This window comes from Triticum aestivum, chromosome 7D (genome assembly GCF_018294505.1).
Source record: "Triticum aestivum cultivar Chinese Spring chromosome 7D, IWGSC CS RefSeq v2.1, whole genome shotgun sequence".
Lineage (NCBI taxonomy): Eukaryota > Viridiplantae > Streptophyta > Magnoliopsida > Poales > Poaceae > Triticum > Triticum aestivum.
In genome coordinates this window covers 37,294,398-37,316,542 of record NC_057814.1, presented here as the reverse complement: position 1 = coordinate 37,316,542, position 22,145 = coordinate 37,294,398, and the positions used below count along the sequence as shown (strand labels likewise).

At 44.8% G+C, this 22,145-nt stretch overlaps 1 long non-coding RNA gene across 1 annotated transcript; it reads right to left on the bottom strand.

The window, feature by feature from the left end:
- Positions 1 to 20,448: 20,448 nt before the first annotated feature.
- On the bottom strand, positions 20,449 to 21,900 carry LOC123164084 (uncharacterized). Its single transcript, XR_006482164.1, has 3 exons — positions 21,764 to 21,900; positions 21,593 to 21,677; positions 20,449 to 20,707 (listed from the first exon to the last, which is right to left on the bottom strand). It is a non-coding gene; the product is annotated as an uncharacterized lncRNA (long non-coding RNA).
- Positions 21,901 to 22,145: the final 245 nt, after the last annotated feature.

Sequence of the window (22,145 nt, the reverse complement as noted above, 5' to 3'; positions counted from 1 at the left end):
TTTAGGCTCCTCGATTTTCGCGCCTGACGCTTATCTTTCTGCCCTTATAAATAGGGCCAGGGAGTCTTTCCATTTTTCCCCCTCGTGCCTCTTCGTGTCGTCGTCTTCCTCGCGCCGACCGACCCTCAAGCTCTGCCGCCGCCGTCGTACTTCGTCTCTGCTTCGACAAAGGCCGCTGCATCAACCTGATCGTATCAGAGAAAAGCGGTGATCCTCCGCTGCTTCCTCCTGCACCAGTAAGTCCCTCTTCTTCTCGCCCTAGATCCGCCATTAGGGTTCGATGTTCTTCATAGCTTGAAACTGTTCTTCCTTCGGTAGCACCAATGGCCGGTTAGATCTAACTATTTTCAGTGCCTTTTGTAGTTTAGAATCCTTTCTTCTTGTTAAGGCACTTGCTTGATATCCAACTCATCTGAACTTACTGAACTTTTTGAGCGCTTGATATTAGACCAGAGTATATTTTGATTATCCAACGCACGACAGATCTGAAATTCCCATGCCAAACTGTGAAACTTGTTTTTTTCCTTCACTTATACATCTTTATACTTATACCTTTAATGCCAGAATAGGCGGTTTAACTTCATAGAAAAAAAGATGACCCGGTAGATACCATTAGTCCCCTGTTGAACCGCCAATGCATTACACTGTTTCCATTGTCAGACTCCGGTTTACGAATAACCAAATCCGGTTTATCAATATGCTTGTATCCTTATACCGCTGTATAGTTGTCCACTGTAAATCTTAAACCGGCAATAATCATGTTTCAGATCTTTCATTGCCATGGCCAAGCAAATCTATGAATGCAATTGGGATCCTTCTCGAGTAACCGAGGAACAGTTAAACAATCTTGTTAAAACGAGCGCTTTAGCCAACAAATATGTCATCCACTGGAGGGTCCCTGGCCCGGAAAATCCTCCTACACCCAAGGACGGAGAGGTAGTCATGTTTGCTGACCATCTGAGTCGAGGTTTTAGCCCTCCTGGTTCGAAATTTTTCCGAGATGTACTAGCCAATTTTCAGCTGCGCCCTCAAGACATCGGTCCCAATTCTGTGACCAACATCTGCCACTTCCAAGTCTTCTGTGAGGTTTATCTGCAAGAGGAACCTACAGTCGAACTGTTTAGGCATTTCCTTCACTTAAACCGTCGCACAGAGTTCACGGATGGACCCAATACAGAACTGGGCGGAATGGCGGTTCAAAAAAGGAAAGAAGTCACCTTCCCTCATCCCAAACTCCACAGTCACCCCAAAGAGTGGAACCAGACTTGGTTTTATTGCATGGATACATCTCCACCTGATGAAAACCCCCTGCCCGGTTACCGCCCTGAACGCCTTAGCAACACACATCCTTTTCCTCAGAGGTTGACGGCAAAAGAAAGGACCAACTATGCTCCCCAATTATCAAAGCTTAGAGCCTTCATGGCGAACGGTTTGACAGGAGTTGATCTGGCTCGTTGCTGGATAAGTTGGAGTATTCTGCCCTTAAGCCGGCGCTCCGGTTTGATGTGTGAGTATACGGGGAGTTTGAAGGATGCTCAGCGACATATTGACATTCAGATTACAAATGTAGAAGTCACTGAGGCTGTAAAGAAAATGCTGAACGAACCGGAGGCTGTCTGTGCCCAAACCGGACTACTCCCTTTCGGCGCTTTCAACAAACCGCCAGCTGTAAGAATCATATAATTTTTTTTATCTGAAGTTGCTTTTGTCCAAATATTCTCTGAAAGTGTGATTATTTTCTGACAGGGTGATGATCCATTCTGGAACAAGAAACCACCACAAGACAAACCGGTCAAGCCACAAGATAAACCGGTCAAGCCAGTTCGTCCAAAGACCAAGGTTATCAAAAAACCTGCCAAGAAAAGGACCACTGCATCCTCCGAGCTACTAGCTGATGACGATGTGGGTAATTCAGAATCAGAGGTAGGACTTGACTCTCTTGGTTCATTTTTCGTACATCTCATTGACAATGATTATTATCAGGACGACGCTGAAGTCAGTCATGCTGATGACATAGAGGTAACCATTCTTTCCTCCGATTCAGATCCTCTGCCAACATCAAAAATCCGTCAAGCAAACCGGAAAGTAAAATTTTCTCACCCCCTTGCTTACTTGGACCCAAACTTTCTTTTGAAGACGCAGCAGCATGAGGCTCGCCGCACAACCCGGCACAGCGGCCAGGTAGTTACCTCCGCCGGTTTACCGAACAGTCTGATTCGGAAACGCCGATCAGAGGTCTCTTATCCCATTGATACTTAATGCCCCAAAGCAGGTTGTTTCTGCCAGCCTCTTAACCCGTCTGATTCAAATTATCAGGGTACTTCTCACTCATCTTCTGGCAAGTCGTCGGCCACAAAACTTCCACCCCTCAAAACGGTTCTTGGGTGAGCTATACACTTGTTGTTATCCTTGATGTTGCTATTTTGATATACTGTACTGATCCTCATGTTTATTTTTCTCAGCGCCAAGTCCAGACCCAGCAAGAAAGCTCGGTTGAATAAACCGGCTAATGAATACGTGGCTGTTGAACCGGAAAAAACTCCACATCCCGAAGAGACCAACATTGATGCCATACTGAATGACCCACCGCCTCAAGATCATGACTTCGTTGCTGAGCAGGCAGAAGTTGACACCACAAGCCATGCTGACCAGCCAACCAACCCTGTCCGAACTGACAATAAACCGGCAAGTCCAGTTAAAAATACTGACAAACCGCCAACCCTAGTAATGGCTGCTGATGACAAAGATGATGACATTATGATTACTGGCACTGGCCATACCGCTCCGGGCAATCCTGTCGCTTTGTCAAAGCATACTGCCAAAGCTGAGCTCTCTGCAATTGGCAAAGGAAAATGGAACGCCGATTTGTCAAATTATGCCCATCTGAATGCTCAAGACCTTCACTCTGTCTTCCTGAACCGTCTGTACACCAGCCGTGACTATGAAGCCGGTTTGGTAAATATGATGAAGGAGCGATATGAGGTAACTTCATAAGTGTTTCTCTCTTATATTTAATTGCAGCTTATCAACTCCAGAGTATCCCCCAAGTGACGGTTTAAGATACCAATTTAAACCGGGACTTAGTAACAATTTCGTGTTTGCAACAATGCATCTTAACTTCACTGATGTAGCCGCCAAGGGCCGGTTTAACTTTATAAAGATGAACCGGGACTTTGTAGAAGAATTCCCATATTAGCATTTTATGAGCAAATACACATTAGCCCCCAAGTGCCAAGCTTAATACTTGTATTGTGCTTGGGACTTGTAAAAATTTCTGATAAAGAGTAAATATGCATTAGCCCCAAGTACTAAGGGCATAACTTGTTATGTGCTTGGTACTTCAAATATGTACTGTCAACTCATTATATATCTGTCTCTTTATAGGCTGAACTGAGCAAGAAGGAAAGCCAAACTGCTGATCTGCAAGAGAACCTCAAGTCCCAACAAGCTGAAACCTCCAAAGCGAAGGAAGAATTGACCAGCGTTCTAGGCGCTATGGAGAAACTGAAAGAGGGCTTCCACAAAGAGCGGGCGGATTGGGAGACTGAAAAATCTGCTTTGATAAAAAGGGCTGAAAAAGCAGAAGCCGCTCTTAAACCGGTGGTTGATGAACTGACCGGCGTAAAGCGGCAGATTCATGCCATGACTGCTGCTGTGTTCGGTAAAACATCTTTTCCCTAATACTTTCAACATATCTCTCCCATGTGTTGTCGGTCTACTGATGTGTACAATGGTGCAGGAACTCGCATTAGCCATCTGGGCTCTGATGTACAGAAGAAGCTGAAAGCTGCCTACACTCTGATAGAGCAGCTGTATATCGGTGCGCAGCGGATCATCTATACTGCTTCACATAATAATCCTCCTCCCACTTTGATCAAGGATACCTTAGAAAGGTTATCTATGCTTCCTGCCCGGATAGACGAGCTAAAGAAGTCTGCCGCTAGAACGGGCGCTTTGGCCGCACTAACCCGGGCAAAAGCGTGGGTACCTGACTTTGATCCAGTGGGGCGGCCCAAGGCTATCCCAGTTTAAAGGAAGACGGAACAGAATTTGGCAATGATGATCTCCGAATCATAAACCGGGAAGTACGCCCATTGGCTTGTCAACTGGTTGAAGAGGCAGATCTTTCGTACTATCAGGCGAGTTATGATGATAAGAACAGACGGGTTGCGGCACCAATTCCAGAAGCGCAAAATCTTATCCCACCAATCCGTAAGCACACTTATGCTCCTGACATTGAACCGTCCACGCTAATCAGCGATGAAGCTGTATTCCAAGCCCTAACTAGGATCGACTGGGCAACTGTTGATTTCCAGCCACTTGGTAGAGAGGAGGGAGTTGAACCGGTGCGAGATGATCCGCAGCCGTCAGGCCAAGCTGGTGACCAACCATGAACCGAAGGCCGGTTTAGTCTTCTACATGCTGCAACATGTATTTGAGAAAACAATTGTCCTTTTGGGCACTGAAACGCCTTGTAATAGGCTAGTTAAAATACGTGGTCTGGTGTGCCTTCGTGCATATTTATTTGCGACTTATGCTTGCTTAATCCGACATGCTTAAGATATGATATTCATAATCCATAGCCATTTATTCAAGCTGTTCCTGCAGATAAGAAGCTTAAAGCGCCCTGGCGGTTTACCCCCGGGCGGGTCATGATACCCAAATATATATATGACCAAGATTTATAACCAAGGTTGTAAAAGATAACCAAATATGGAAATATATAATACCTACGACTTTTAGGCATGATGTTGGCTGACCAACTTTGTAATGAGGGCCATAACCCTACTCTGGAGGATAAGTAACTACTGTTATATGATACCAGTTTACAATAAAACCGTTCCGGGTTGTGATGAACACCGGTTTATTCCGTACTGGTGACTTTGAGTCAAAACCAGACCAGGCTGATAGTCTCCGGATTATAATTCGATCGTGTACTGACAACTTGTAGTTGACAACCTAACCGGGTTGATAAACACTGGTTTAAAAACATCACAAATCTTATGAAAACAAAGAAAACTTAGCAAAAGGCAAATGAAAACCGTTGTAGTCGAGGCTTTTCACGGGCTGCCAGGCCCCAAATTCGAGGCTTTTCATGGGCTGTCAGGCCACTGAGTTAAACCATTTTTGCAAAGCCTTTTAAGATGGTCCTCAATCCTTAACCAATCATCGTTTTAACTTGACAAGTTCAGGGTCTTCATTTTAGAGTAACTTGTCAAAGTTCGAAGGGTCATACCAGGTTTACCTGGGCGGAGTGACTTACTTAAATAGGCAGGTTAACCCGGGGTTTAGGTGTATACACCAGGCTTCCAAGCCATGGCTTGATAGCCTGTTACAAGTGTAGATTCTTAGTTCATTTTGACAGCAAAGAATCCCCAAGCAACATTGTGAGCTGTGCTCAGTGGGTGCCTATGTTTGAGCTGTCGTTTTACAACACTCTCTTTGGCCCCGGATTGATGTGGCTTTGAGCCGATCAAGAGGTGTGACTGTGGTTCGGATACGACCAAGGCCCCAAGTGATGCTGTGGCATTGCGCCGATTAAGAGGTGTAGCTATGGTTCGGATACGACCAAGCCCTCAAGTGATGCTGTGGCATTGCGCCGATCAAGAGGTGTAGCTATGGTTCGGATACGACCAAGCCCCCAAGTGATGTAATATAAAGCTTTGAGAAGCTAAATCAAGGGGTAAACCGGACACCGCTTTGTAAGCTCCATGTAAACACACATGATGTAAGAAAAACAACAGATACCCCACTTTAGCTGAGGTTCCGGTTTATTATATTGATCATAATATGTACATAAGCAGAGCCTATAGCTCAAGTATAGTAGGGCCGAAGATGAGCAATATTCCACGGCCGGTTGGTCTCCTCCTCCGATTTACGTGAGTCTTTGCGCTCTCGAACATCGATTAGGTAGTATGACCCGTTGTGCAGATTCTTGCTGACCACAAAGGGTCCTTCCCAAGGGGGGGATAGCTTATGCATATCCGTCTGATCTTGGATGAGCCGAAGCACCAAATCACCTTCTTGAAAGGTTCTGGTTCTAACCCGGCGATTATGATAACGACGCAGATCTTGCTGATAAATCACCGAACGGGCTGCCGCCATGTCACGTTCCTCATCTGACAGGTCAAGAGCTTCCTGTCGTTCCTTCTCGTTGTCAGCTTCAACATATGCCGCTACACGAGGCGAGTCATGACGGATGTCACTAGGAAGAACTGCTTCCGCTCCATAAACCATGAAGAATGGTGGGTATCCTGTCGATCTGTTGGGTGTGGTATTGATGCTCCACAACACAGAAGGTAACTCCTCAACCCAACAACCCGGCATCCGTTGCAAAGGAACCATAAGCCGGGGTTTGATGCCTCTCAAGATCTCTTGATTGGCCCTCTTCACTTGACCATTGAACTGGGGGTGAGCCACTGATGACACATCAAGCCGGATGTGCTCACGTTGACAGAACTCCATGGCACCCTTTGACAGATTGGTACCATTGTCTATTATAATGCTGTGTGGAAAGCCAAACCGGAAGATCACATTTTTGATGAATTGAACCGCCGTGGCTGCATCACACTTACTAACTGGCTCTGCCTACACCCACTTCGTGAACTTATCAACCGCCACCAAGAGGTGGGTCTTCTTGTCCTTGGACCTCTTGAAAGGCCCAACCATATCCAGCCCCCAAGTCGCAAACGGCCAGGTGATTGGAATCATCCTAAATTCTTGAGCCGGTACATGAGTGCGCCTTGAGAATTTCTGACAGCCATCACATCTTTTGACCAAGTCCTCGGCATTAGCATGAGATGTCAACCAATAGAAACCGTGACGAAACGCCTTGGCCACCAAAGATTTTGAACCAGCGTGGTGACCACAATCTCCTTCGTGGATCTCACGCAAAATTTCACGGACTTCCTCAGGAGACACACAATGTTGAAACGCCCCTGTCACACTGCAATGATGTAACTCTCCATTGATAATAGTCATGGACTTGGACCGCCGGATTATCTGCCTGGCCAAAGTTTCATCCTCTGGTAACTTGCCCCGGTTCATATACGCCACATATGGAACCGTCCAATCGGGGATAACATGAAGAGCCGCCATCAACTGAGCCTCCGGATCAGGAACAGCCAAATCCTCTTCACCAGGGAGCTTGACGGACGGATTATGCAAAACATGCAGGAAGACATTAGGTGGAACCGGTTTACGTTGGGAACCCAGGCGGCTTAAAGCGTCCGCCGCTTCATTCTTCCGCTGGTCCACATGATCCACCTGATAACCTTTAAAGTGACATGTAACAATATCCACCTCACGACGATATGCTGCCATTAGTGGGTCCTTGGAATCCCAAGTGCCGGACACTTGTTGAGCCACCAGATCCGAGTCACCGAAGAACTTAACTTGGCTTAAGTTCATCTCCTTAGCCATCCGAAGACCATGGAGTAAAGCCTCATATTCAGCTGCATTGTTAGTGCAAGGGAACATTAAACGGAGAACATAACAAAACTTATCACCTCGTGGGGAAGTTAATACGACTCCAGCCCCCGAGCCCTCCAATTGCCTGGACCCGTCAAAACGATGATTTACCGATGGAGGCATGGACCGAGATTGCTTTAATTTGGTCGTACGGAAGATTATGTTTGATGACATCCAAACGACACAAAAACCAAAACAATTGATAGAAATACATTATCTGGACATGAAATATTGGGTATGTTTTTATATTCATTATATACTTTTTTCTATTCAAAATTTTTAATTCTAACCAATTATTTTATATACTGATTTTTAATTGTTTTGGCTGGAGACTTGCTTGCTGGTGGCTGGTGCCCTGCATGGACCTGGTGGTGCCGTCGGTCGCGGCGCTGCTGCCACCGTCGTTGCAGCAGCTAGGTCTGGAGTAGCCGAGTAGGGGAGAAGCATACTGAAGTCTGGATTCTGCTCCTCCCACCAGCCAGTTGAGGGTTGGAGTCGTCGGCCGGCGCCGTTGTCAGGCATCAGCTAAGTTAAAGAATTGGGAATCAAGCGACTGGCTGGTTCGTACGGGTGGGCTGCTCTTAGTGCTCTGCCAATTTGGCCTTCAGATTGTTGCCTGCTTAACTGCTTGTGGGATGTATAAGCACAAAAACAGTGCAAAAAATTACAAATGAAATATAATATTTCAAAAAAATGTTCATCACCATAAAAATGATAACCTTTTAAAAAATATTATCGAATTTTTATTTAGGAAAACACCTCAAAATAAAAAATATCCGTGCTTTCTGAACAACCAAAAAATACTTTCATTTGATGAAATGAAAGTGCGGAACTGAAATAGGTATGACGAACATCGTTAGGGTACGTCCAAATTTCATGGTCCAAAAAATACTCAGTGTAATCTTATTTCTGACATTTGCAAAAATAGGACTAAAAAGTGTTGCATAATGGCACATTGAGCAGGTTTCAAGTTTTTGCCCCGAGATCTCCTCTCGTCTCCTTTCATTCGTTCTTTCTTTCCTTTTCTTTGTCATTGGGGTCGAAGGGTATGCAAAACTTAATTAGGCACTATAGAGTTAGCTGTGCGATAGGGGAAAATGACTTTGATGCTTAGCTTGGATGTTTGCTTAGTATGCTTAGAGTTGGCTGTTTGCTTAGTATGCTTAGGATTTGATGTGGTCCATGTCTGTTCTGTACCGCCCTGGTTTGGTGTTAGGTTGATTTGGTTTATGATGCATTTGATTGCTGTAGGCTGGGTGCACAAGACTTTGTAGACCAAAACATGTCAAAAGCTAATTCGGACGGGTCTTCTGCAAATAATTTTCATCTCCAGACATGCCTTGAGTAGATTATTGAATCATTTTATAAGAATCAATTTAACTTTGTACTGTTGCAGCTTCATTATATATGTACTTACCAGTGCATCTAAAGGTTCAACAATGCAAAAACCACCATCAGTCTTGGCTAGATTGACATTGGAAGAAATATAATGATGAATCATGAACTTCATATAATCCTTGGCCTGGATTGCATGCTCCTTATTTTAAAACTGTTCCTTTAATGGCTGTCAAACTGGTATGCGCGAGCAAGAACCGCAGTATCAATGTGAAGACTTGAGGAAGAAGGTAGTGTTATTGAGCTTACAAGTTACATTTTTTTGTGTGTAACATAGTTTTTTATAGTAAAATTGTATCTCTCTATTGGGTATGGCTTTCTAAATGGCATTCGGTGTAACCTGCCAAATCTCTCCCATGCATAAATGATTTTTCAAAGTATAGCACCCAAATGATTCACCCATGACATGTTCTTGGAACTGATTTGTACTACTGATTATTCAAAACACGAGTGTTCGATTTTGTAGTCTGAAAATATGATAATGATGCCGAGAGAAGAGAGCATGCGTATGATCCATGAACATGATGTGCAACAAGAGATAGTGGTGATTTGTACTTGCACTGATTTGTACTTCTTCAGAGAACCATCTTGATCCTTCTTTTTCTTCATAATATTGCCAACCATAGAGATTGTTGTGCGGAAGGTCGCGGGCGCTAGAGATTGTGGCACGGTTTAGAGGGTTGGCCGGCGGGGGAGGCGGCGACTCGGGTAGGATGCGATGAGCAAAATATTTCAAAAGCCCGTGGCAACGCACGGGCATTCTACTAGTTACTCTTTAAAAGTGATAATGGCAAATTTATTTATGTCATCTTTGATCTTACCATGTCATAAATGGTTTGATTACTTCTTCACAGAAATTCCACTCATAGTGGTGTTCCGGGAGGTGTAAGTTATGAAACTCTTTTCACAACTCATCAGACATTCGCTAAACTTGTAACTCAGACATTCCTTTCTGCAATTAAATTGTAGAAACATAATTTCCTTGTTACAAGAACTTCTACTTCATTTTTGAAAACCTTTCGAATGATTTCAAAAGATCCAGACTTACGTCTCATCAAGTAAATATCCATATATCTACTTGAGTCATTTCTGAAGATAGATAAATCCAGTACTAACAACATTTATCGGACTACACACATCAAATGTATGATCACCAATAAGTTTGTTGTTCGTTCCTTATGGCCTGTGAACGGTATTTCAGTCACTTCACTATTCGGAGGAAAGTTGCAAGTGTGAGATGATTCAAAATCAAACGACTTCAAAATCCATCATAATGGAATTTTTCCGTGCGGGTTTCTCCAATGTGACCAAATGCAGTGCCACACATGTGTGGTATTCTCATAGTCTTGCGACATTTAGCGTCAGTGTTATGGATGTATCATTTTACCATCAATATTCATAACATACATCCCATCTTGGATAGAAGCATGGCCCTTCATGTTATTCATAATATTGAACAACAATTGTTCTTTTATGAACAACCCTTTTGCAATAAACATTGTGCAATGGGTCTAGAGTGTATGAAACTCTAAAATGAATTATGAAAGTAAACACAGAGGTAATATATTAATATCATTATTCATAACATACATCTCATTCATAATGAAAGTATGGCCCTTATGTTTATTCATAATACTGAACATCAAAAGTTCTCTTATGAACAACCTTCTTGCAAGATACCTTACACCAAGGGCTAGAGTGTGTAAAACTCTATAATGAATTATGAAAATAAATACAGGGAATACACCGATGGAAGGTATAGTAACTTTTACTATGTTCCTAGCATGTATTAAAACCTCATTCCTGGCTAGTCTTTTTAGGCCATAGTAGCTCTTACATTGATTCGCAACAGAATGCAATTGAGCGGGTATCATTGTGTGACGCCCGGATAGTTAAGCTCCAGTAATCCCACGTTAACGATGCCACGTCAACAGGTTACTGTTGCTAAATCTCGCGTTAGTTCGAAACCGATTCAAATTCAAATTCAAAATTGAATCAAGCGGTAAAAGTTTACAAACATTAAAACTAAAATGTCCAAAATGTGTCAGATAAATCATGGATAATACTAGTGGGGAAACCACACTTTTATAAAATGTTTAAAGGCTCTAAAGTAATTAAAATAGCAGCTATGTCAATTAATTAAATGCCATTTAAAAATTATAATAATGCAAACTATTTTAATTAGGCGTCAAACTTTTTGGGGCAGTAGAATAAGATATAACATTAATCTAGGAGTTGCATTTATATTTTATAAAACAAAAGTTAAAATAAAGAAAGCTAGAAAGTAAACAGAAAATGTAAAAGGAAAAAGAAAAACAAAACAAAATAAAGAAAAGAGGCCTACCCCCCCCCCCACTGGGCCTCCCAGCCCAGCTAACCGGCCGGCCCAAACCGGCCCACCAGCCGTCCCCTTATCCCCTCACCCCCCCGAAACCCTAACCCCCAACCACTCGCCCCCGATCCCCACTCCCTCGTCTCCCTCCTGGCGCCGCCCCCCTCCCGCACGCACGCGACACACACACTATATCGCCGCCACCCTGGGCTCTGGAGCACTCGCGCTCGAGCCCCGCACCATCCGGCGACCCGGCGGCCGTGGATGAGCCGCCGCCGGCGATGACCTCCCCCCTCCCCGTTCTGGATCTGGCCGCCCCGGTCGCCCTGACGCCGCCGCCACCGGACGCCTCGCAGCTCCTCCCTCGCGCCCCGTCGCCTCTCCCTCGTCGACCGACGCCTGCAGACGCCGCGCCCGTCGCTCGTCACCGCGCCGTCGTCGTCCCGTCGTCGACCATCGCCACCCCGAGACCCCCTCGAGCTCGCTGCCACCTCCCTACGACTCCGATGTGAGCCGCGTCCGCCCCCCTTTTTCCCCCATCGTTTCCATCGTCGATTTGCGCCGTCCAGCTCGCGCCCGAAGCTCGCGACGACCTCGTGCTCACCGTGCCCGCGTCCTGACCGCGCACCACCGCGCGCCACTGCAGCCGCGCCCGCATCGGCTGCCGCTCGTCGAGTCCCCCTCCGCCCCAGTCCTCGCGGCTCCGGCCGGCCGCGCCATGGCCGCCGGCGCACGCCCTCCTGGGCGTCCGAGTGCCCCCCGCCCCTGGTGGCCTCGAGCACGCACGCCCGCACCCGAGCGCCCCGCTCCTGCAGCCCCGATAGCCCGCTCCAGTGGCCAGATGGGCCACTGCCAGCGGGGCCCCACGCCCCTGTTTAATTAAAAAAAGGGAATAATAAAAATAATAAAAATAATAACTTAATTAATAAAAATTAATAGATAAATAAATAAAGAAAATAAAAATGAAAATAAAAGCAATTAATTAATTAGTTAATTAATTAAGTTAATTAACCCTGTTTAAATTAATCTAATTAATTAGTTAATTTAATTAAACAGTAATTGATTAGCTAAACCCTAATTAACCTAAACAGAGAATGACAGGTGGGTCCCACTGGACCCACGTGTCAGTTTGACTTAGTCAACCCTAGTTGACTGCTGATGTCAGCATGATATCATGCTGATGTCATAAATCCAATTTCGAACTAAATTAAATGATTAATTAAATTCCAGAAATTAGTAAATTTTAGAAAATCATATCTTTTAAACCGTAGCTCAGATGAAAATACTTTCTACATGAAAGTTGCTCAGAACGACGAGACGAATCCAGATACGCAGCCCGTTCGTCCGCCACGCGTCCCTAGCATAGTGAACCTGTAACATTTCACCTCCGGTTCATTTGTCCGAAAACGCGAAACCCCGGGAATACCTTCCCGGATGTTTCCCCCCTTCACCGGTATCACCTCATACCGCGTTAGAACACGTCTAGCTCTGCCTGTTGTCCTGTTATGCACTTGCTTGCTATGTATTTACTGTTTCTCCCCCCTCTTCTCTTCGGTAGACCCCGTGACGATGCTTATGCCCCTGTGGTCGACTACGTCACCGACGACCCCTCTCTCTTGTCTGAGCAACCAGGCAAGCCCCCCCCTTGATCACCAGATATTGCCTATTCTTCTCTATACTGCTTGCATTAGAGTAGTGTAGCATGTTACTGCTTTCGTTAATCCTATCCTGATGCATAGCCTGTCATTGTTGCTACAGTTGTTACCCTTACCTGCTATCCTACTGCTTAGTATAGGATGCTAGTGTTCCATCAGTGACCCTAGACTCTTGTCCGTCTGCCATGCTATACTACTGGGCCGTGATCACTTCGGGAGGTGATCACGGGTATATACTATATACATTATATACATGACACATGTGGTGACTAAAGTCGGGTCGGCTTGAGGAGTACCCGCAAGTGATTCTGATGAGGGGGCTGAAAGGACAGGTGGCTCCACCCCGGTAGAGGTGGGCCTGGGTTCCTGACGGCCCCCGACTGTTACTTTATGGCGGAGCGACAGGGCAGGTTGAGACCACCTAGGAGAGAGGTGGGCCTGGCCCTGGTCGGCGTTCGCGGATACATAACACGCTTAACAAGTTCTTGGTATTTGATCTGAGTCTGGCCATTTGGTCTATACGCACTAACCATCTACGCGGGAGTAGTTATGGGTATCCCAGCGTCGTGGTATCAGCCGAAGCCTTCGTGACGTCAGCGACTGAGTGGCGCACGCCGGATTGGACTGGAACGCCACTAGGCTAGGTCTGCTTCCGGCTGCGTACGCAACGTGCAGGTGTGCATAGGGCGATGGGCCCAGACCCCTGCGCGCATAGGGTTAGACCGGCGTGCTGACCTCTCTGTTGTGCTTAGGTGGGGCTGCGACGCGTTGATCTTACGAGGCCGGGCATGACCCAGAAAAGTGTGTCCGGCCAAATGGGATCGAGCGTGTTGGGTTATGTGGTGCACCCCTGCAGGGAAGTTTATCTATTCGAATAGCTGTGTCCCTCGGTAAAAGGACGACCCGGAGTTGTACCTTGACCTTATGACAACTAGAACTGGATACTGAATAAAATACACCCTTCCAAGTGCCAGATACCACCCGGTGATCGCTCTCTAACAGGGCGACGAGGAGGGGATCGCCGGGTAGGATTATGCTATGCGATGCTACTTGGAGGACTTCAATCTACTCTCTTCTACATGCTGCAAGATGGAGATGACCAGAAGCGTAGTCCTCGACAGGACTAGCTATCCCCCTTTTATTCTGGCATTCTGCAGTTCAGTCCACTGATATGCCCCTTTACACATATACCCATGCATATGTAGTATAGCTCCTTGCTTGCGAGTACTTTGGATGAGTACTCACGGTTGCTTCTCTCCCTCTTTTCCCCCTTTTCCTTTCTACCTGGTTGTCGCAACCAGATGTTGGAGTCCAGGAGGCAGACGCCACCGTCGACGAAGACACCTACGACACTGGAGGTGCCTACTACTACGTGCAGCCCGCTGACGACGATCAGGAGTAGTTAGGAGGTTCCCAGGCAGGAGGCCTGCGCCTCGTTCGATCTATATCCCAGTTTGTGCTAGCCTTCTTAAGGCAAACTTGTTTAACTTATGTCTGTACTCAGATATTGTTGCTTCCGCTGACTCGTCTGTGATCGAGCACTTGTATTCGAGCCCTCGAGGCCCCTGCCTTGTATTATGATGCTTGTATGACTTATTTATGTTTTAGAGTTGTGTTGTGATATCTTCCCGTGAGTCCCTGATCTTGGTCGTACACATTTGCGTGCATGATTAGTGTACGGTCAAATCGGGGGCGTCACACATTGTGATTAACTCACAATACCCAAGAATTAGTGATTAACATCTTTAACCATAATTCCCAAGAACTATATCTTTGACCAGCCTTCTATACATCAAAAACTTGTATGACATTCATACATGAGCTGGATATTCCAGTCATCTTTCTTTCTGCCTTTATACTTCCAACCATTTAACTTTTAGTATTTCTCCTACTCGCAAAAGAAGCACCCAACTTAAGAGTGGCGTTAGCCCCGGACTTCCTAGGCATGTAAGTCATACTATCACCCTTTGGACACTTCCTTTCTCTTTAATTTGTTGTTTTATTCACCTTTCATCATATGACAGGCGTTCTTCTGGATCCCTCTCTTATCACTGTAATGCATAGTAAACACTTTACTAATAATTTGCAAACAAACATTGCTTTGGATATTTCATATCTTTCAGCCTTTGTTTGTATCTGAAAATTAATTTTCAGTTCCATGAATATCACATAACTATCCCAAACTTTCGAAGTTCGAGTTTCATGGAAGCAAACATATTGCACTTGACCGCAACGGAATTCTAGCTTTTGGATCGAAGGACGAGAGTCTCATCATCCATTGAATTTAGCGGGAGTATACGGAAAGCAGGCGATAGGACAAAGTCCTTCTCGGCACTTCTGAGGACAATCCTCACATTACGTTACCAAACGTAAAGTTTTAACCAGATATTTAACAGCTATTCAATTTTAACAAGAAAGGTGGAAACGCGTGCCATTATTCTACAACTATTTTGCAAGAAACACTTAGACAATGTTCATAATTAATTGCACTAAGAATTAAACATGTTAATTCAATAGTGCACTCCCACTCAAATCAATATCTCTCAAAATTGATTATGAGTGATACAAGACCCACATTTCGATTCCACGCCATTGATGTGGACATCACTGATGACAAGAATTTCAATTGGTAGGCAAACATGCCGATCACATCTCCATGTGACTCTTGTTCATGTTTCGATGGGTGTGTACCGAGCTCAGGATGATCATGCGTGAACGTCAAAGACAACCAAGTGATCTTGCTGCGAGGTCTGACCTCATCCGCCTCATTCCTCTCGATTCGTTCGTACCCATGTGGACATGGCGCACCCTGAAAAGATACGAATTACAGACGGTGCTACACTTGGGTGAACACTAACTACTTTGATACTTTGAAGTGAGAGATCACCCTAATAAAAAGCGACTACCGCGCAATCAAGAAAGGTGCATCAAGAGGGATAAACATCTCAGGCAATTCATAATAGCATGATATGGTATAGCCCCTTCTGACGGAGAAGTCTTTCATTTCTTTGTCTTCGGCATTCGCATCGGTGTTCACCTTCGCAAAGATTGCCACCACCTTGTCGATGCACCAGATAATATTGCTATCTCTATAGCTAATAAAATAAGTGCATTACTTAAGGTTGACATGCAGGTCATTAAAGTGACAATCATATGGCTCCAGCCATCATGCCGAATCATGACACGTAGGTCATGTTAATCAAATTACATCATATAGTCATCTCACATAATCAAATTAGTATGAGCACTGCTATACCACATCACATGCACATCCTGCAAAACCAAGTTAGACGCCTCTAATCAGTTTATGCAAAATTTTATTTTACGTGGCTTCTAAGGTTTTGACCTAAACCGCAGCTACCAACGTTCATCATCAAGTATGATAGTTCATGTCGCTAGATTAATTTTGCGGGGTGTATGAAGCATGAGATAATAAAATCTCGAACCCCATACTAAACTTCGTCATACACATGACCCCTGTGCAGATCATATCTGCATTGCCCTTTTGTCTGCGAAATTTCATCTTTCTTTCTAACTATGATGGATTTCAACGAACTGTTAGCACTTCGTTGATCAATTAGGATCGCGGATTGCCAGAACATTGAAAATCCACCATGCAGTTATCAAGATCAGAAATAGGCAAATTCCAGGGAAGTAACAAGAACATCAGGTAACAGATTTCATCTGCTACCCGCACAAATAATTTTTAGTAATAGAACTCATCTACTACAAATTATATTGTGCAACACCCATACATCTCTATGTGTTCTAGATCGAAACCTGCATCTACGCATAGCACGGCTCTGATACCACTGTAGGGTAATGCAATAGGAAACAAAAAAATTGACTTACGCACCAGCCCAGGACCACTATGAAGACTGCATACAAGGTTTGATCTTTTCATTACCGACTCGTAGCGCAGCGGGAAGTATAGTCGATGACGAACGGCGGTGCAAATCCCCGCAGCTAGGATTTACAACCTCCCAACCGCGAGGATGTGGACCCTCATATGCCCCTCGGACAGCCCTCCGGGAGGCGGTCGGATAGTCCCCCGGATGGTGTCGCGGACAGCCCCTCGGGAGGACCTTCAAAACACGAACGATCACTCGGACAGCCCTTCGGGAGGACCTTCGAAACTCGGACGGTCACACGGACAGCCCTTCGGGAGGCACTCTCAAACTAAGACCGAAACTACGATCTCTCTACAGAGTTGCACACATACGGTGTCATCTATCCGGCAGGGCTTCGCCGTCCAGAACTAGTTCCCATCGGAACCCAGACAGCCTTTCGGCTCTACGATACTATTTCACGGGGAGGGAGAGAGAAGCCAGATCATTGCAATGGCACTTGTATGTGAGAAAGAGTGTGTCTTTAGGCAGCCCTCTCCACCCCTATTTATAGGCCAAGCCCACGGGTGGCTTCTCCAAGAAGCCAAGGGGATAATACCAAAAGGCCCTCAAGGTGGCTTCTCCAAAAAGCCAAGCACAAAGCACTTTCACTATTCACGACGACATTTTTCAGCGTCCGTTCGAACTGAAAATATTTATGTGGCCTCAGAACATTTCCAGTACCCACTAAAATAATTTTCAACGCGTTCCGAAACAATTTCAGTTTAGTGATTTTTATCTGTGAAAAGCAAACAAGAATGTGTTTTCACTATTCATGAAGACAATTTTTCATGTCCATTAAATCCGAAAATATTTCTGCGGGTCTTAGAATAATTCCAGTTCCCACTAAAATGATTTTGGATTCGTCCTGAAACAATTTCATATAAGTGAATTTCATCTGCGAAAAACAACCAAAGCGGTACCGGCAGCTCCGGAACATTTCCGGTTTTTATCCCGAAAAATTCCCAGAAGTTTCCAGAATAATTCTGGCACCCTCCAAGAATTATCAGGCGTGTCTCGTAACCAATTTGACTTAATGGTATATCCCGAAACAACTTTTCGGTTTTCCGAAACTATTTCGCCATTTTCTCTCCGGAACTCTTCCATTGTCTCCAAAACTTTTTCGGCAAATTTGTCTCAGACTCCCTGTCTAGTATTTAGCAGATAGATGACCCTTAAGCGTGTGACCCTATTGGTTCGGTGAAGTATAGACATGACCCGGAACCCCTTCCGATCAATGATCAACATCGGAGCCGTGGACACCCATATTGACCCCTATACCCACACGAATAAATATTCAAGTGAACCTCCAGTTGCAGTGAGCTATTCCTATTGCTTCGCGATATGTCACAAACACCCGAGGTGAGATTTATTGCATCCCCGTGGACGAACAATTTGTCCACCATGCAAGTTACCTCGTTACCGGTTTTGTTCTCTTTTCTCGTTTCCGTGTTCAGGCATCCATCTGATCAAATCACACTGTGTCTGGCCAGACAATGATGGATACCGTAACACCGAGAGGGCCTGAGAATATCTCTCCATCGTCGGATGAGCAAATCCCAATCTTGAGCTATCAATTTACTTGACACACTTTTCCATGAACCCGTAAGCCGCCGTAATAGCCACCCATTTACGGATGATGTTTAACAAATCCCAAAGTTCATGAAGCAAGTATGAAGAAACTCAATACTCACATGGTCTAAGGAATTATGCAAACATTAACCTTCTCTGTGTTATTAACCATAAACTTGTGACGAATGTATCTCATAGCATAACATCAATTCGTGTTGATTCAACACAAATGTTCTTCTAACATTGTGGCCTAAAAGTTGCTGGCATAGACATGTCCATGATTGGGAAAACATAATCATCATGCAATACTTGAGCTAGTCTTAGAGGCATGACTAGGAATACATTTTATCGTTTATTATTCCACACGTGCACATGGGTTTTCCCCAGAGCTTTTATGGATATACGGGCTCGGGAACCACATCAGTTATAGCATGGAACATAAACATAATCATGAACTTGAAGATAAATAGTATCATTTATTATTGCCTCTAGGGCATATCTCCTACAGGAGGCGCATGCAGAGGTGCCCACGCCGGCGGACCACGGTTACCCGGCAGTAGTGTGGTGGAGTCAGAAACCCACCTACGGAGGATGCCAGCGATTCCGGTCCGATGGAAGAAGAGGACGACGGGGCGGCAAGGAGCACCAAGGCGGAGAGCCGATCTGGAGACGGAGGCAGCGACGCGAGCCGACGATGCCATATTTTCTTCTTCCTCCCCCCCTTTTCGCTTGCTGCTTTTGGGGTTGTTGGCGAGTTCGTTTGAGTTTATTTTTTTCTATTCTACTGCTAGTAGGCCCCGGGGCTCTGGGGGTGCAATTTCTGGATACCCCTAACATTTCCATGATTTATGCAGGGGTCCATGTTTTACAAAGTTCAACCTTGAGTACAAATGTTCTGCCAAAGGGACTTGAAACACGGCCGCAACGAACATAAAAATGTATTTAGTGGTAGAGTGGAGAACGGACGAAGAAACACCGTGTCACCATGAACATCGCAATAGTGTTGTCTCGACCGAATCGCAAGGTTTCGCTACACCAACTGTAAAATGCTGCACCGGAGAGAAAATGCTCTAAATTCATTGTAGAATGATGTGGCTCCTCCGGTACTCATCGATAGCGTCAGCGAATTCACGGCCATATCACGTCAGAAGCATCCTATGTATATCCAGTGCTGCTAGGAGGCATGAATGGTGGATTATGTAGAGACTTGGAGACCTGCATTAGGGTGCTAGATCCGCATAGCAACGGTTGCTTCTCTCCTAATGTCTTCCATTCCCTCATGTTTCCAATACATCTTAGTTTTTCACCTATCTGATGTGCTAGCATATTCGAATAGAAGACGTTGTAACAAGCATAGGTGAATAACAATGTATTTTTTAGGGAATGGAAGTGCATAGATTCTTATAGTCGGTGCTACTTTTTTCCATGATGGAAGAGAGAGTGGTTGTTGCAGTTGCTATGAGGAACATTGTGCCTTGCGGCAAAGTTACAATTTATAGAGCCGTGTCAGGCAAGGAGACAATAAGGAGCGACCATGTACTTCTGCTATGTCACATGCCTAGAAGTTTGCAATTTCTCATAAAGGCATGATTCCATTTTCAATAACTCATACTTCTTTTTTTATAAAGCATACCTTATCTGTCAGAGGGGAGTACAAGTACACATGTGATGAAGCCATTCAATAGTCTCCCATCTTTGTCGACATTCTCAAAAGTGTGTGGCAAGTGGAAGATTCGTTGATTTCTCCAAATTTTCTACACATCTCTGATTTTTTTGTCTTCTTTTGAAATCAAATTTCTAGTTTTGTTATTTTTCTCTTCTCTAGGGAGATATTCGTGGAGTTTATTTACCTGTGATACATTTCATCTAACCAACTCACTTGAATGACATCAGTGATGCTAGATCTGAGACAGGCAACCGAATTGCATGAAATAACTTATGATTTTACTCTATGAACAACTGATGCTACGTAAGCAACTCCTACAAATCAACAGAGATCACCAATAATATAAATCTCATTGGAAGGTGCATAATCAAGCAAAAAAATGAAAAGTAAAACCTCGCATGTTCATCCACACATGATTTTTTGTGTGAAAATGATCAGATCTATCATAAGAGTTTACCAAAAGTACAAACCATCTCAAACATAGTAAAAATTACATCGAGATTCTGAGGCCAGCGGAAGACCACTATTGTAGCCAGAACGAGCCGTCGACGCGCCACTCTTGTTGCTCCACTACCGGAGCCGGCTTGATCTTGTCGATGACATCTGGGAAGTCTTCGTGCACATACCCTAAGGACCAGTACCCTGGAGCTGCAGTCGTCGCCATTGAAAACTGGAGGCATAAAACCTATGGTTGAACCAGTTTCACTCATCACAAAAATACAAAAATAACCTGCAACAAAGAGGATTCGAACCCATGAGGCTAGATATAGGAGCGTAAATTGCAACTTTGGCCCCATAATCACCCCGGCTAGACAACTTTTTTGTTAGATTTAAGTAAATGATTGTATTTTACATCTATTTAGTATGACACTAATACACAAACGAATTAATTATGGTATAAGTCCATACTTCAAACCTATGAACCGGTGGTCCGGCTAGTAAAAACCTGAACCGGCAGCATCGCCGGTTCGATCACCGGTTCGGTTTTCTAAACTATGCTCTGATTCCCTCATGTTTCCAACACATCTTAGATTAATTGTGACCTATCTAAAGTGCTAGCATGCCCGAACAGAAGACGTTGTTGTAACGAGCATAGGTGAATAAGGATTGTAATTTTTATGGGATGGAAGCGGCCAGTTTTTTAGAATTAGAGCAGAAGTTTTGCCTTTCATGGCATGTAGTAGTTGCTGCTAGTTGTTTTTTCGGATGGGAGAGAGTGGTTGTTGAGGTTTCTATGAGGAATGTTATGCCTTGCAAAGTTGCAATTTATAGAGTCGTATCATGCAAGGAGACAACAAGGAGCGATCATGTACTTCTACTATGTCACATGCCTAGAAGATTGACATTGCCTATAAAGGCATGAGTCTATCTTCAAACTGATTCTTCATTGTTATTATAAAAGCATACCTTATTCTTACGACAGGATTATAGGTACACATGTGCTGATGTTGTTGAATAGTCTCCCTTCCTTGTCGGCATTCTCAAAAGTGCCAAGCAAGTTCAAGATTCGTTGATTTCTCCAAATTTCCCATGCATCTCTGTATTTTTTATCTTCTAGTTTTGTTCTTCTTATCTTCTCTAGGGAGATATTCATAGAGGAAGGGCGCATGTTTACCTCGGGTGATGCAGGATCCCAGGCATGCCGCCGCCGCCGCCTCGCTCTGCACAACATCCGCGCCTCCAAACCTGCCGTCGCTGACCTGCAGGGAAACTTGACGTAAGCACGCGCTCGCAGCCACCCACCCACCCATCGATCGATTTCCATGACAGCCTAGCATAAACCTACATGTGGAGGACCTCGATGGCCCCGGCGGGATAAGGGGACGAGGAGGCGGCGAGGGTCGCCCGACGAAGAGTGGATCTCACGGCAGAGACGGCGGCGCGGGCAGAGTATGCCATTTTTTCTTCCTTCCTCTCTCTGACTTGTGCTTTTCGGGGTTGTTGGCGAATTTGTTCGGGTTTATTTTTCCTTTTCTATCGGCCCTGCTCGGTTTTGTTCATTCTGGGCCTGGGGTCTCGTTATTTATATTATTTTATATTTTTTGAGCAAGGGCCTGGGCTCTCGTGTGACCATGCATCGTAGCAAATGAAAACTTCCTCCATAGCATGAATTCATGATTTATACTCCCTCCATTTCAAAATATAGTGCGCCCGCGCTTCTCGAGGTT